Raw genomic sequence first — 17,721 nt, 5'->3', positions numbered from 1 at the left:
TCACGCAGACAGTGACTCGAGCCGGGAATCGAACCCGGGTCCCTGGCACTGTGAGGCAGCAGTGCTAACCATTGTGCCACCGTGCTGCCCCATCTATGTGGAGTTTGCACATTCACCCTGCTACTCTGACGAAGGGTCATCCTGCCTCGAAACGTTGGCTCTATTCTGCCCCCCCCCACAGATGCTATCAGACCTGCTGAGAGTATCCAGCGTTTTTTGTTAGTTTAAGAGTAAAGCAGATTAAGTCATTTCCACACCACCCGAAGTTTCAGAGAGCGTTGGAAAGATGCTAACAACCGTTAAAAATTAAGAATCGAGTTTATTGCCTTGATTAACCTTGGGGCTGCATAAGGGAATTTCATTTTTATTATTTTCCATTTGAGATGCATCTATTGAGTCAAATGGTTTGAATCCCTTTTGTGTTGACCTATGAACATGAAGTAAGGGGGCCAGTTAAATTCATTAAAGAGAAAGTTATGGTCCAGGAGAAGGAAATTCACCTCTTAAGCTCAGGTTTTGAGAAAGACTATTAAAAGCATGCACAGTAACTCAGGAACTTAAAACTTCCCAACAGGTAATGAAAAATTGAGCAGATAAGAAAGACAAACTGTTAAACCTGGTGCTAAAATACTGGTTTGTCGGACATCCACATTGGCTGAATGGGATTTCACGTTGGATGGCCACCTCAAAGCAAGTTCCTTCGCCAACCCCCTCCAACAGCGACTTCAAATATAACATTCCCAATCAGATCTGCAAATCAAGATTTGGTTTCATATCACATATGAGACTGCACCAATCTTGATGGTGAATAATTGGTCCCCTTGCTCAACACTCATCTCTCGAAGTGAAATCCATCAGCAATAAAGTTTGATCACCAAACAGAACAGCTGAAGTTGCAATGTCGAGAGAAGCTCAGAATTGTTGCTGATTCATGGGGTGACTGTAATGAACAGAAGCAGTTTGGGTACTCACTGCTGTTCATCATCAGCATTCAGAGAGAAGTGCACAAATCACCGGGCCAACAAGTTTTTGTATCATTCTAAAATACAAACTGATAATGAATACAACAACAATGCTGCAAACATGCTTCAAGAATGAATCCTACATTATAAAACTGGCATCAGTCAAATGCAATTTTGTAACTTTGAAACAATACTCTCCCAGGTCTGAGCTGATGTGCACTTGTCTGAAAATCATGGTTACAATGCTACCAGAATCCCCACTCGCAAAGCTTTGTGTCGGGGAGCTGCTTGGCAAAATAACTCTAAAAATAGAAGCCAGCCAATCATCTCCCAGTGTTCGCATGAAATTTAACTGAATGGTTTACACCATTGTAGTCGGCGGTATTGTACAATTGTGCATTTTTCAGTTAGAACCGAGAAATTAGATCCCCGCCCACTCCCCACCCCCATTACAAGTCTTAACAACAGCTTATTGTTAAGATATCTGTGAATGACAAGTAACAGTGTAACCTTTCTTCTGAGCTTTCCCCCACACATTTCATTATCATTTAGAGACTGAGCTAACAGGCAGCTTTGTCTTTGTGGACACAAATAAATCCACATATCTCACTGCCTCATACATAGAGAAATGAAAGGCACCTACATCCTCTGCAGATATTTGGAGAGATCAAATGATCAGCATGCTGGGGAATGAGGGCTGAAACAGAAATCCAGTGCTGCAGCTTCTACATTATTTGTCGTGCTAGAAAAAATAAATGTAAAGCTAATTAAAGACTGAATTAATGCTTTTTTTCCCCCTTCTCAGGTTTCTTGCCTCTGCTTTGAAGGTGCCGTCTGTTACTTATAAACAGAGGTTAAATAAATGCAGCCTACACTCTGGACCCGCCATGGATTTGCACCTTGATGTGAAGAGGCTTATACACTGTGATGAACACTTGAGCGTTGCCATCAGGAGCTCCTTGCAGGGCCACCAATGGTGGAAAGTTTGGGGGAAGGGACCAAACAAAGTGAGGCCCAAAAGGTCCTCAATGGTAGAACAGACGAAGAAAGACTATTTGATTAAACTGGCTGCAAAGGCAGAAGAGGGCTGCAAAGTCAAGGTGGCCCCAGTCAATGTGGTTCAACACATCACCAAATCCTGTCCACTAACCCATCAAGATCATGCGGACAATGACAATGCCCTCAGGTCACCACACTAAACAAAGTCATGCATAGGTTTCTACTGGGTCCATTAATCAATGGTGGTGGAGAATTGGTAATGGGGAAAGGGCGGTGAACTTGGGAGTCCCGAATCAAGAATCTGCACACAAGCGAAGGTTGTTGGACACCTGCGTTGAGACAGGAAAAAAACCAGAAATTACTGGAAAGACACAGCAAATTGGGCAGCATGTGTGGAGAGAGAAGCAGAGTTAAAGTTACGAGTCTGTATGACTTTTCTTCAGAGCTGGGATGGATGTGTTGGGACAGATGTGTCTTTGGACAGCAGCATCTGTAATGGAGCAGTATGTTCTGCTCATCCCAAATGAGGAAGTGTGTAGAAAAGGAGCCTCACAAATAGGATGTCCCATTTTCTCCTGGCTGAGATCATCATATTAGTGCTCAAAGAAAGAAAACTTTAAATTCGGAACTTCGAATGTTAGAGTCACACGTCTTAATGATGGAGCAGAGTAGCAACAAATAAGGAAATCAAAGGAAGTAAATCCTGCACTCTAGATCCCAATATTTTGTGGGATGTCCATGTCCATGTGTGCTCAAAGATCTGTGAGCTGAGAATAAATCTGTTCAGTCGCATGAGGACCCATGACAGAAACACACAGAACCCTGAGTAGATTCATCCTCAAATCGAAAGACAGCTACAGATACTCTCTGGAGTTTAGAAGAATGAGAGGGGATCTCAATGAAGAAGATTCAGAGAGGTCCTGACTGGATAGATAGTGAAAGGCTGTTTCATACATGGCCAGGGAAACTAGAGCTAGGGGGCATAATCTCAGAATAATGGGGGTTCCCTCATTTGGACTGAGATAAGCAGATACTTTTTCACCCAGAGGGTGGTGAATCCATGGAGTTCTCTACCCCAGATGACTGTGAGTATTCAGTCATTGAGTATATTCAAGACTGAAATCAATAGATCTTTGGACACTGAGATTGTACTGGCATGGGCCTTTAATGGGGAGTGTTTCCCAAGGGCCACACGATCTACGAGGACCTAGGTTGGAAGCTGAGCCAATCGGCAGGAAGACGCGTACCACAGGTCGAGGAGCCAGGGAGTCGAGCAGAACAGTCACATTTGTAATCTAGTCTGACCTTGTTGTATATATTTCTTCTGTTGGCAATAACATCTTTCATTGTTAAAGCCACATCAAGTCACCTTCGATCGGTTGCAGACAATCAGAGATATGGGGATGAGTCAGGAAGGTGGAGTTAAGGATATTATTCAACAATGGAGCAAGTTCAGGTGACCAAATGGCCTACTCCTGTTCCACCTGTGGCATGGTGGCCCAGTGGTTAGCAATGCTGCCTCACAATGCCAGGGATCCGGGTTCAATTCCAGCCTCGGGTCACTGTCTGTCTGGAGTTTGCACATTCTTCCTGTGTCTGCGTGGGTTTCCTCCAGATGTTCAGGTTTCTACCCACAGTCCAAAGTATGCGGGATAAGTTAATTGGCCATGCTAAATTGACCCAAATATCAGGGGGATTAGAAGGGTAAATATGTGGGATTACGGGAATAGGTCCTGGGTGGGATTGTGGTCGGTGCAGACTTGATGGGCTGAATGGCCTCCTTCTGCACTGTAGGGATTCTATTTCTGATGTCGCGGTGGCACGGTGGCACAGTGGTTAGCACTGTTGCCTCACAGCGCCAGGAACCCAGGTTGATTCCCGGCTTGGGTGACTGTCTGTGTGGAGTCTGCACGTTCTCCCCGTGTCTGCATGGGTTTCCTCTGGGTGCTTCGATTTCCTCCCACAGTCTGAAAGATGTGCGGGTTAGGTGCATTGGCCATGCTAAATTCTCCCTCAGTGTAGCTGAACAGGCGCCGGAGTGTGGCGACTAGGAGATTTTCACAGTAACTTCATTGCAGTGTTAATGTAAGCCTACTTATGAGACTAATAAATAAACTTTGAACTTAGTTATGGTACATTTCCATCGAACTTTTGTTAACTGGCCATTTTTAAAGCTACTCAATCAAAAATGAGCCCACCAATCTTGCGTGAACTTTTCTTTTGAAACAAAGTTTGTTAGCATTTTCTGATGAAAATAAATGGCTTAAAGCCTGCATTAAAATCGTGGACAGAGGAAAATGATAAAATGCTTCAATCCCTGTCCCGTTCATATTGCCCAGAGTATATCTGACGAGGGTGTCAAAGTTTTAGATCAAGGTGAAAAATTGCGATTGAAATAATTGAGATTATTTGATCAGGCTGCAAAGAGTATGTTATTGTCTCAGTCTTTGGTTTGGAATAATAAGGACTTAGAAAGCCATGCTGATTATTCTGTGAAATTTTGGATTCAGCATTAATGCCAGCCATGATTAGCACGACAGTACAATTAGTTCTTATACTGTTGATCAAGTCATAAAGATACTGTTCCCCTGATTACAGCCTGGCCTTTCCTGCCATGTAATTACCACAAAAAGTTCAACAGGACGAGATATGAGATGGATGTAATCAGGCTGGCCATGCACACTGAGCTGTTGCTGTGGACACATAAAGGGCTGCAATTAATTGAACCAATGGCAATAAAAGAGATGTTAAAAAAATGGCGAATTGTTAGCAACCATTTTCATAGAATCCCTACAATGCAGAAGTAGGCCATTTGGCCTATCAAGATGGCACCAGCAACAATCCCACCCAGGCCCTATCCATATGACACCATGTATTTACTCTGACACTAAGGGGCAATTTAGCATGGCCAATCCACCTAGCCTGCACATCTTTCGCACCATCACACAAAAGTAATCTCTATTCCACAGCATGGTGGCACAGTAGTTAGCACTGCTGCCTCATAGTGCCAGGTTCAATTCTAGATCCAGGTACAATTCCGGCCTCGGGTCGCTGCCTGTGTGGAGTTTGTACATTCTCCCCGTGACTGTGTGAGTTTCCTCTGGGTGCTCTGGTTTCTTCCGGGTGCTCTAGTTTCCTCCCACTCTCTAAAGATGTGCAGGCTAGGTTGATTGGCCATGATAAATTGCCCCTTGGTGTCAGGGGGATTGCAGGGTAAACACGTGGGGTTGCAGTGATAGGGTCTGAGTGGGATTGTTGTCGGTGCAGGCTTGCACCGACAACAAATGGGCCAAATGGTCTCCTTCTGTATGGATTCTGTGAGTCTAAGGTGTCCCTTGGATTCAGTATTATAATGTATATTTTTCTTTCAGGTTAGGCCCAGGTAATCGATCTTGCAGCAATGACAGTGATCAAGATCATGAGGATATATTACCGAACTCTGAATCCTTTCCACTAATATTTGCAAGCACCAGCATAATTACACACATTCTGTGGGATGCCATTATTGAATATAAAAAGCTGTTGGGTGGGTAACAATGTACCTGTGAAAAAGAGAAAATTGCCAAAAGAGGAGAAGAACCCAAAATAAAAAGAAAATGGAGAAACTCAGCAGGTCTGGCAGCATCTGTGGAGAGAGAAACACAGTGAACATTCCAAGTCCATATGGCACTTCAACAGAACTGAAAAGGATAGAAATATGAAGAATTATGAACTTGGAGAGGGGATGGGCAGAATGGAAAGTCAGTGATAGGTTTGTGCTAAGGAAAGATTAACAAAGATATCAATTCCTCCACCACCAATGCTCAGTAGCAGCAGTGTGTACTATCTACAAGATGCACTGCAGCAATTCACCAAAAATCCATAGACAGCATCTTCCAAACCCACGATCACTTCCGACTAGAAGGACAAGGGCAGCAGATACATGGGAACACCACCACCTGCAAGTTCCCCTCCAAGCCACTCATCACCCTGACTTGGAAATATATCGCTGCTCCTTCGCAGTCGCTGGGTCAAAATCTTGGAATTCCCTCCCTAACGGCATTGTGGGTCAACCCACAGCATGTGGACTGCAGCGATTCAAGAAGGCAGCTCAACACCACCTTCTCAAGGGCAACTAGGGATGGGCAACAAATGCTGGCCAGCCAGCGATGCCCATATCCCACAAATGAATAAAAAAAGATAAAGGGGCTGTTCATGGTCCCATGAGGGACTGAAGAGTGTTAATAGTGGCAAAGGAAGTATAACAGAATGTGTTAATAGGAAAAGAGGTCAGTGCTCAGTGGGAGCAAAATTGAGGGGCAGTGGCCATGTGGGGAAGGGATAGGTAGTGTTGGGACAAGCCAGGGGACCAGAACAACAGAAAGCAAAAATGGGGAGTCAAGGTGGAGAGGAAAGTTCACAGCTTAAAGTTGTTGAACTCAATGTTGAGTCCAGAAGGCTGGAAGGTGCCTTGTCGGAAGATGAGGTGTTTTTCCAGCTTGTGTTGGGCCTGGCTGCCTGGCCGATTTATGGCCCCAACATGCCCCACACCCCCACCACTTGGATTTTGCTGACTGCTTAATTATTGATGGCTTTCCGTTGTATTTGGAGGTTGTAATTTCCTGTATGTATATCATTTTTCACATCTTTAGGTCATGCAGTGTGCTTTATAATGTATGTCTTAATTCTCTTTACTTTTATACATGTTTTCATCCAAATAAGGATGTTGTTGACTCTAACAACAACAAAAAATCCAAAAAGGAAAACTGTCTTTCTTTGTCAGCACCTTTGAGAACACCCTTTTATTGAGATTGGAGCATCTAATATATTATGTTATCTAAATTATATATGTGTGATGTTTATGTGTGTGTTTGTGTGTATGCATGCATGTATTTGTGTGTGTGTGTGTATAAAAATGCAGTGCACATCCTGTTCACAAACTTTCTATGCCAACATTTAACAATAAAACTTTCCATGTAAACACTCATAATGGTATCCATATATTTTTTATTTGTTGATGGCATGTGACCAGTTGCTGGCTAAGCCATCGTTCATGGTGGAGGGTAATTGTTCTTGAGAAAGTGATGTTATCTTCTTAAACCACTGCTGTCCTTGTGAAAAAGAAACAGCCATTGTGCTATCAGGGAGAGAGTTGCAGAATTTTGATTTAGCGACAGTGAAGGAACAGTGATAAAGTTTCAAGTCAGGATGGTGTGTGACTTGGGAGGGAAATTGCAGTTGGTGTTGTTCCCATGCACCTGCTGTCTTTGTCATAGAATCCCTATAGTACAGAAAGAGGCCATTCAACCCATCGAGCCCGCGCTGACATCAATCCCATCCATGCCTTACCCCTGCAACTCCACGTATTTACCTTGCTAGTCCCCACTGACACTAAGGGGCAATTTAGCATGGCCAATGCACCTAACCTGCACATTTTTGGAATGTGGGAGGAAACCGGAGCACCCTGAGGAAACCCATGCAGACATGGGGAGAATGTGCAAACTCCACACAGATAGTGACCCAAGCCGGGAATCGAACCCGGGTCCCTGGCGCTGTGAGGCAGCAGTGCTAACTATTGTGCCACCATGCTGCCCATTTGCTTGTCTAGATGGTAGAAGTTGTGGGTTTGGAAGGTGTTGTTGAGAGATCTTTGGTGAATTGTTGTAGTGCATCATGTAGATGGCACACTGCTGCCACTGTGTGCTGGTCATGGAAGGAATGAATGTTTAAGGCGGTGCATAGTGCATCAATCAAGTAGCTGCTTTGTCCAGGATGATGTTGAGCTTCTTGAGTGTTGTTGCGTTGCATTCATCCAAGCAAATAGAGAGTGTTCTATCACATTCCTGACTTGTGTCTTCTAGATAATAGACAGGCTTTAGGGAGTCAGGATGTGAGATTCTTGCCACAGAATTCTCAGCCTCTGACCTGCTATTGTAGCTATAGTATTTAAGTGGCTGGTCCAGTTCAGTTTCTGGGTAATAGTAATTCCCAGGATGTGGATAGTGGAGGATTCCGCAATGATAATGCCATTTGATGTCAAGGGGCGATATTTATATTTTCTCTTGTTGGAGAAGTCATTGCCCACCACTTGAGTAACACAAATGTTATTTACCACTTTTCAGCTTAAGCCTGCATGTTGTCCAGCTCTTCCTGCAGCAGGGCATAGTCTGCTTCAGTACCTGAGGAGTTGTGAGTGGAACTGAACACGGTGAAATCCTCAGCAATAATCCCCACTTCTAACCTTATGATGGAGGGAAAGCCATTGATGAAACAGCTAAATACGGCGAGACTCCGACAATATCTTGAGGACTGCCAGTAATGTTCTGGGTCTGAGGTGATTGACCTCCAAAAACTGCAACTATCTTCGTGCTAGGCATGACTCCAACCGGTGGAGAGCTTTCCCCCAATTCCCATTAACTTCAATTTTGATGGGTTTCTTTAATGCTATGGATGGTCAAATGTTTTCTGAAGGGCAGTCACTTAGTTCACCTCTGGAATTTAACTCATTTGTCTAAGTTTTGACCAAAGCTGTAATGAAATCTGGAGATGAGTCGCTGTGGCACAACTCAAACTGAACATCACTGGGAAGTGGGCAGTTTATTAGTGAATGAGCGATACTTGACAGCATTGTCAACAGCACCTGCCACCACTTTGCTAATGATTGAGAGATTAATGGGGTAGTAATTGGCCAGATTGGTGGACATAAAAACTTGGGTAGTTTTCCACATTGTTGGCTAATTGCTAGTGTTGTCGGTGCAATGAAACAGCTTACATTGCTGTGTATCAATGGTTGTCTGTCACAGTGTACAGTCTATCACAGGTTCAGGCCACTAAGTGTCACTGTGGTGTATTGGCCTAGAATTTGATAGAATTTAGTTTTTCACTCTCTTTTGCTCGATAGTAATCTTACACTTTTCAGAATTTTGTCAGGACTAGGTCTTGAAAATCACAGCTTTTCTTCATTATATTCTCCCTGTAGTGTGTTGCATCTGGCCACATACCTACTGCTCTGCTCACCTGTCCATCCATCTTTGCATCCAAATATTTCCATTACTATGCTGAAAATAGAGCCCCAGGCTCATCACTGTCCTCTCACAGCTGAAAAATGCTCCAAAAATTCCATCTCAAGCTCATTGTTCCATTCTGCTATCTGCTCCCCTGGTTCCCAAACATCCCTCCTTCACCTGTCAAAGATTTGACCTTCAATCAGGGAATAAAAAAAATCTAAAATTACTCTCAGCCTAAATCTGAAAGGCCTTCAGTCTGAGCTAAATTCCACTGTATATTTATTTCACACTCCGTTAAGTTCCATGATTTAATTCATATTTACTTATTTCATGCTCACCTCTAAAATTGTATCTATTATTATAAAACTGGGACTCACCAAATTATTTCCCTGCCAAATCCTCCAATTATTTTCCTACTTATGCACCCTACTTCATCAGCAGAAATATTGATGGTTCATTGGTACCTGATAAAGATACTAATGGTTTTACTGCATGTAATCTTTGGGACTAACTGAATCCTAGATTCATAGCTTCCATTTTGGTTTGAAAGTCAAAGGGCTTGATGAAGAGATAGGAGAGCAGGTAAAGGTGAGAAGGGACAGGCAGCGTGGCTAATTCTTATGATCTCTTCAGATGTAGAACAGAGTTGGAAACTTCTCAAAAAACTTGTGAATCGTTCAACTGATCCATTCATCCCCAAGCTATTCCCTGACAACTCTTCATTCTCATTGATTCAAGAAGGAAAAATACTGCTAAGGATTTTAGGAGGAGTGTGAGTCAATTATGTGAATGAAGTTAATTGTTGTGTGTCAACAGGGAATGTTGTTTTGGGTCTTGATCCACATAGACTTACTCCACATAGACTGTGTGGTAAATGTGATTAAAAGACTTTGAAACAATCAGTTACTGCAAATGGGCATTCTATTATACGTGAGTGCTATTGCCATACAATTGTATTAAATTCAGTTCACAGTATTTTAATCTGTTACAGGGAAAAAATCATTAGAAAGGATTAAATAATCAATGTGGGCCTACGCATTACCAATAGTGGGTGAGTAAAAGGGGGTGGAATATTTATCATTGTTTGAAAAATACTTAAAAGAAGTTGTGATGCATATCCATAAAACAAAACCTCTGAAGCAACTGTGACCTCCACCATATGGTTGTTCAACTCTACTGTTTCGTTCAGAGTCAATTCCTTCTCATGCTCCAAGTTACTGTTGCCGCTTTAATTTAGTGTATATCAAACAACGGGCAATCGACCGATGTGAAATAAATATTCATGTACGTTTGTGGCTGTTTATGGAATTAAGTGGGTGAAGGGTTTTAGCACAGAAACGGTTAACATGATTAATGAAATAAAAAAGTCTGATCTTTGGAATGGTTTTGATTTTAAATAATGGCTTCAACACAGTTTCATTGTTTCATTTCAGTAAACATAGAAACATAGAAACCCTACAGTGCAGAAGGAGGCCATTCGGCCCATCGAGTCTGCACCGACCACAATACCACCCAGGCCCTACCCCCACAGATTTTACCCGCTAATCCCTCTAACCTACGCATCCCAGGACTCTAAGGGACAATTTTTAACCTGGCCAATCAACCTAACCCGCACATCTTTGGACTGTGGGAGGAAACCGGAGCACCCGGAGGAAACCCACGCAGACACGAGGAGAATGTGCAAACTCCACACAGACAGTGACCCAAGTCGGGAATCGAACCCGGGACCCTGGAGCTGTGAAGCAGCAGTGCTAACCACTGTGCTACCGTGCCGAAACAGACAACATCATTGCTTCCACACTGCTTTAAGACTATGATATATCATTAATACTGTAAAACTTCACCAAGGCCAGGATTTCAGGATGGCGGGGTTTCCCTTCCTGTCATCTGAGAAATTCATCAGCAGGAAAATGGCCAGAGACCGACTGGGCAATCTGCTTGGCTGGCCACTCTCTAGCCCCAGCAACGCCTATGGCTGCAGTGGGCAGGACTGGGAGTCCAGGACCAGATATGTGTGAGGGTTTGAGGTTGGGGGTGGAGGCGATGCCCAGTGGATTGACAGGGGCTGGGATGTTGGGGTATTGGGGGAGAGGTCGGGGAGGGGAGGGATTAGAAGACCCACAGGGGCTGGATCTTTTGGTTGGGGGGGGGGGGGGTGCCCAGTATTGAAAAGAGGCATTGATGTAAGCACCCCCTTTCATGCCTGAGGCTTGAGTGGGGTCACTATCTGGGCATTAATGGTGTGCACTTAAGGGTCTGAACTGAGGCAAAGGCAGTCTTGCCCATCCTACCACAAAATTGCAGAGAGGTCCAGGTGGGCGGAAGCCCATTGGGAAGGCCATCCAAGGAATTTTATGCCCCCTCTACATCCGCACCTTGATTTGATTTGATTTATTATCACATGTATTTGGGATGCAGTGAAAAGTATTGTTTTTTACATGCTATACAAAGCATGCCATTCATAGAGCCCGATTTTAGCAATCAGAGCCGAAGGGCGGGATCCGGGCGTAATATGGATCCGAGCCCGGAATCCTCTTTCCAGCGCGCCCATACGCGTTTTGCTGGCTGCGGTCCGATTCGCGCTGTGGGTGGGGCTTAGCGCTGCCGGGATGATCGGAGCTCTGAACTGCGCATGCGCAGTTCGAAAAAAATCTGAAGCAGCGCGCCCGGGCGCGAAAGAAAAAGCGGAGAGAGCGGCTCTCTGACTCAGACCATCTTGAGGGGTGGGGGGGGGGGGGGGGGTGTTGGGAGGAGAGGGGGTGTGGCGTTTCATCCTCTGGGGAGGGAGGGGGTGGTTCCGCTGCCACTCTGCGGCCGATCCCTCCTCCCCACCGGAGGAACGAATCCCTCCTCTCCGGAGTGGCCGCATACTTCAAACACCACGACTGTCATTATTCACCTCAGCGGAACCCCCTGCCCCCTCCCTCCCCACTGATCGGCTGCAGAGTGGCAGCAGCCTCTCCCCCCCGAGGATGATTGGTCACACCCCCTCTCCTCCCACCCCCACCCCCACCCCCAGGGGATGAGCGGTCACACCTCCTCCCCTCCCACCCCCCAGAGGATGAGACGTCACACCCCCTCTCCTCCTTCCACCCCCCTGCCCCTGCCCCTGCCCCCCAGAGGATGACCTGTGTCAGAGAGCCGTTGCAGTCTCTGACCCTGCTCTTCGGAGGCTGCAGCGGCGACTTCGGATTTTTATTCGGCAGGTCGTATACAGCGCGGATCCGCATTGCAACAGAGGACGGTAAAGTGGGATTTGGCGGTAGAGTTGGGCGTGCGGTTCATTAAGTCGATTTAAATGCATGCAAATGCATTTAAATCGTTGGGCTGTCGGGCCGTCGGGTGTCGGTAAAGCCGCGATCTGCTCGGAATCGGGTGCAGATCACAGTACAGGCCCGAAACCCAACTTTATCTGGACACCTTGGGTGGAATTTTCCCATCCCGCCTGCTCCGGGAATTGTAGCGGGCGAGACACGGACCGTGCAAGGACTGTTGACCTTGGGTGGGATTTTCCAGCCTCAGGGCGAGCACGGCCGGAATATCCCGTCACTAGATTAGTTTAATGTGCCATCCAAAAGATGCCAACTCCAGCAGTGCAACATTCACTCACTACTGCACTGGAGTGTGAGCCGAGATTTTTTTGTTCAAGGCAGGAAAGTTTGCATGTCCGGGTGAGCATCAGCCAGGAAAGCGTAACTGTCAAGCTATCATGAACCGTATTTGCAAGTATTGGTTCACCTACCCAGCAGTGGGAAAGTTTATTTACAGGTTCCAGTTCATCAGAGCCAGAGGTAGAGCTGTGCCATCTGCTGTAAGAACAGCCACTGAGGTGCACCATAGGGTTAGCTGCACAATCACTAACAGCACCAGTCTACTGAAGAAGCCAGCTTCCTTTTCTTTCTATTTTTTGCAGTCATTTCTTAATCTTCTGCCTGTCCTGGGATGGAGTTGAAAAGTAGAGAAGTTATGCTGAGCAAACCTTGGTTAGACCACACTTGGATGGTCGTGTACAATTCTGGTGCTCATTAAATACTGGAGAGGTTGCAAAAAAAATTTTCAAGGATGAGATCAAATATCAGTTATATCTATCAGGAAAGGATGAACAGAATGGGTCTAATTTCTCTTGAAAAGAGAAGGCCGAATCTTTGAAATTAGGAGGAGTTTTGATAAAGTAGACACAGAGGGCTGAATTTTCGTTTAGAGGGTAGGAAATCGGAGTTGGATCCATTTCCTTGTTCAATTAAGGGTGGCAGGTGGGCTCTCGAAGCTGAAGAGCAATTAGAAGCCACTGAGTTTGAGAGGAGTATCGGTTGCAGTACACAGTAAGACACTGAGAGAGCACTTCAACCTGAAGGTGCACTCTCAACAACCTTATTAAGAATTCAATTAGAAAGTACAAAAAGCAGTCAAGTCACTGCTGTGTGGGGGTGGAGGGTGTCCCTCTACAGGCTGTCCTTTAACTGCACCCCCATCGAGTCAGGCAAGAAGGACTCCAGCTGGAACACCTGCACACTGGCCTGCCACTGGGCGTCCTGCCTCTGGCAGTTGAATTGCCCTCTGTCATGTCAGGAAACTGAAAATGACTGGAACATCACAGTTGGCCTCTATTACTTACCCTTATGGGGGATGGGTGGCATTGCTGGCCCCAAAACCACTTCAGCCTAAATGGCTGACTCCAGAAACAGAGCCAGAAACCCCCGGGTCAGTTTAAGTTGGTTCTTTTGAGCCCCATCTGCCTCCATTCCTGAACTCAGCAGGGCCCAAAATTCCGGCCCAGAAAGTCTGTTTTGACTTGTGGGCAAAAGCAAAACTAGAGACCATGAATAGAAAGTAGTCACCAATATCCAATGAGGAATTCCGAAGAAATCTAATTACCCGGAGAGTGGTGGGAACGTGGAATTTGCTACGACAGGGAGTGATTGAAGAGAGTAGTACAAATACATTTCAGAGGAGCCTAAGTAAGCATATGCAGGAGAAGGGAGCAGAGGATAAAGTGAGATGAGGGCCATTGGAAGGAGGTCACGGGTAGCATAAATACCAGCAGGGACTGAATGGATGGTTTCTATGCTGTAAATTCTATATGTTACCTAATGTACGCTCTGCCTGAAGGCAGACCCTTGGCTCATTGTTAGCTGAGGCTTTACTTCGAGCTGTTTTTCTCGGCAGCTTTTGTCATTGGTGGTTTTCCACTGCCACCTACTCTTAAAGGCAGGGCAAGGAGGCGGGTCCCGAGGCTACCTCAAACAGAATGGGAATCAATCCCATACTGTTGGTGTTACTCTGAACCAAACCCAAGCCATCAAGCCAACTGAGCTAACCAGCCCCCTAAGTTCTTTATAATTCTACAAATCTTTGCAAAAGTTGATCATGGATCGAAATGACATTTGGATTTTTTAAATGGTTAGCAAATTTTGGTTCCATCTCTTTAGACTTCATGTCCATCTAATTTGTCACTGCTTTTTAACTTTTTTGATCCCGACGGCCAGGATTTTACAGACCCCCAGGGAGTGGAACAGAAGCCAGGGGGGTGGGGGCATAAAATCATTTGGATGGTGGGGTGCCATGTCTGTCGCCTTGTTGTGAGGTGGGAGGCAGGTGGCCTGGCTGGCTTTACGCCAATTGATAGTCACTTGGGTACCTTGTCATATGGAGAGACTATCAGCGATGTCCTGGTGGCCTCCCTGCAGGCTCCGCAAAGGGAGGGAGTTCTCCCCGTGATCAGGCAACCTGTAGCTCATGGAGAGCCTCCATAATGGCAAGATGAAAGACTTCCCTGCCCTCACGACTGATCAGCAACCCCCTCTCCCCATCTCACTGAGTCCTGCCTCAGCAAGCCCTAACTCCAATTACCTAGACTCTGACCTCCTTGATGGCTGTTGTATTAGGACATGCTGCAGGCCCAACAGTGATCATCAATTCCAGAGGCATTGCTGGAACTGAAGAGCTTTTTGTTATTCTTTCATAGGATATGGGCATCGCTGCTCATCCTAATTGAGAAAGTGGTGGTGAACTGCCTTCTAGAACTGATGCAATCCATCAGGTATAAGTACACCAAATTGTAAGGGAGGAAGTTATATGATTTTGACCCACTGACAGTGAAGGAGTGGCAATATGCCTCCGAGTCGATAAGGTCCCCCATGCAAGACTTCTTGAGAAAGTGAGAGGGCATGGGATCCAAGGGGCTGTTGCCTTGTGGATCCAGAACTGGCTTGCCTGCAGAAGGCAGAGAGTGGCTGTGGAGGGGTCTTTCTCTGCATGGAGGTCAGTGACCAGTGGAGTGCCCCAGGGATCTGTTCTGGGACCCTTGCTGTTTGTCATTTTCATAAATGACCTGGATGAGGAAGTGGAGGGATGGGTTGGTAAGTTTGCTGACGACACCAAGGTAGGTGGTGTTGTGGATAGTTTGGAGGGATGTCAGAAGTTGCAGCGAGACATAGATAGAATGCAAGACTGGGCGGAGAAGTGGCAGATGGACTTCAACCCGGATAAGTGTGTAGTGATCCATTTTGGCAGATCCAATGGGATGAAGCAGCAGTATAATATGAAGGGTACCATTCTTAGCAGTGTAGAGGATCAGAAGGACCTTGGGGTCCGGGTCCACAGGACTCTTAAATCGGCCTCGCAGGTGGAGGATGCGGTCAAGAAGGCGTACGGCGTACTAGCCTTCATTAATCGAGGGATTGAGTTTAGGAGTCGGGAGATAATGCTGCAGCTTTATAGGACCCTGGTTAGACCCCACTTGAAGTACTGCGCGCAGTTCTGGTCACCTCATTACAGGAAAGATGTTGAAGCCATTGAAAGGGTGCAGAGGAGATTTACAAGGATGTTGCCTGGATTGGGGGGCATGCCTTATGAGGATAGGTTGAGGGAGCTTGGTCTCTTCTCCCTGGGGAGACGAAGGATGAGAGGTGACCTGATAGAGGTTTACAAGATGTTGAGAGGTCTGGATAGGGTAGACTCTCAGAGGCTATTTCCAAGGGCTGAAATGGTTGCTACGAGAGGACACAGGTTTAAGGTGCTGGGGGGTAGGTACAGAGGAGATGTCAGGGGTAAGTTTTTCACTCAGAGGGTGGTGGGTGAGTGGAATCGGCTGACGTCGGTGGTGGTGGAGGCAAACTCGTTGGGGTCTTTTAAGAGACCTCTGGATGAGTACATGGGATTTAATGGGATTGAGGGCTATAGATAGGCCTTGAGGTAGGGATATGATCAGCGCAACTTGTGGCCGAAGGGCCTGTTTGTGCTGTGGCTTTCTATGTTCTATGTTCTATGAGTCAGAATGGTGTTTGTCTTGGACGGGAACTTGCAGGGTGGTGTTCCCATGCATCTCTGCTCTTGGCTTTCTAGGTGGTAGTGTTTATGGGTTTGGAAGATTCTGTCAAAGGAGCCTTGGAGAGTTGCTGTTATGCACCTTGGATATGGTTCACACTGCTGTCACTGTGCATTACTGGTGGAGGGAGTGAATATTTGTGGATGGGTGCTGATTATGTCAAACTTCTTGAGCATTGTTGGAGCTGCACTTATCCAGGCAAGTGGAAAGTATTCCACAATCCTCCTGATTTGTGTCTTGTCAATGGTAGGCAAGCTTTGGGGAATCAAGAAGTGAGTTCCTTACCACAGAATTCCCAGCTCTGAGCTCCTCTCATAGGCACAGTACATATTGGCTAATCCAGTAAATGTTAACCACCCCCACCAGGTATTGATAGTGGGGAAGCAGTGATGATAATGCTGTTGAACACCAAGGGGATATGGTTAGATTCTCTGCTGTTGGAGATGGTCATTGCCTGGCATTTATAGGCTCTGATATCACTTAAATCTTATCAATGCATGTGTGACTGTTGTCCTGGCCTTGCTGCACGTGGGCATGGTTCAGTATCTGAGGAGTCACAAATAATGCTGAACATTGTGTAACCATTTGCAAACATTCCCACTTCTGACCTGAGGATGGAAGGAAAATCATTGATGAAGCAGCTGAAGGTGGTTGGGCCTAGGGCACTACTGTCTGCAACAAGACTGTATTGCAATCAGGAACCTGGCAGAACCCAAACTGAGCGTCAGTGAGAAGGTTATCGTTGCGTGAATGCCACTTGATAGCACTGTTGATGATACTTTCCATCATTTTGCTGATGAGTGAGAATTGTTGACTGAGATTCTGGGTGGGATTTACTGCCTCATTCGACCCGAGACCGGAGAATCCCACTTGAGGTCAATGGACCTTCCCATTGTCCACCCCTCACCAGCTCCGATTCCCGTGGTGGGCGGGACGATAGATTTCCGGCACCTCACTCCAGCGATTGATAGACACAGCACTAAGCAAATCATTTCCTTGTTAAACAAAATATAAAATCCCAAATGCTTATCACTGGAACAAGAGGATACCCTTTTTAAAACACACAAATAATTTTACCTTCCTTTGCTACCACAACAAATTCCTCAGCATTGGTTTAAGCAAACAATACTTACCTAATGACTTCTGGCGAAGTTGTGGAGATGTCACCACCTAATCGTACTGGCAACGCATGAATGGAGATTGAACTCCATCTTCAAGCCAAAAGCCTGAGGGTAACTTCCACGCTTGTTCTTCCCATAGATTGTCACTGATCTGGCTAAATTTCTGAAAACACTTATATATTCCTTGGGATTGTGTGTTTGCTTGCATACTTTTGTTCCTTCAGATTGACCTCCAACAACTGCAACGATATTCACTGTGCTAGGTATGACTCCCTGAAACTTCTTCCCCGATTCCTGTTGACTTCAATTTTGCTCGGCTCCTTGAA

Source organism: Mustelus asterias, chromosome 6, assembly GCF_964213995.1.
Source record: "Mustelus asterias chromosome 6, sMusAst1.hap1.1, whole genome shotgun sequence".
NCBI lineage: Eukaryota > Metazoa > Chordata > Chondrichthyes > Carcharhiniformes > Triakidae > Mustelus > Mustelus asterias.
Note: the sequence above shows the minus strand (reverse complement) of the source record.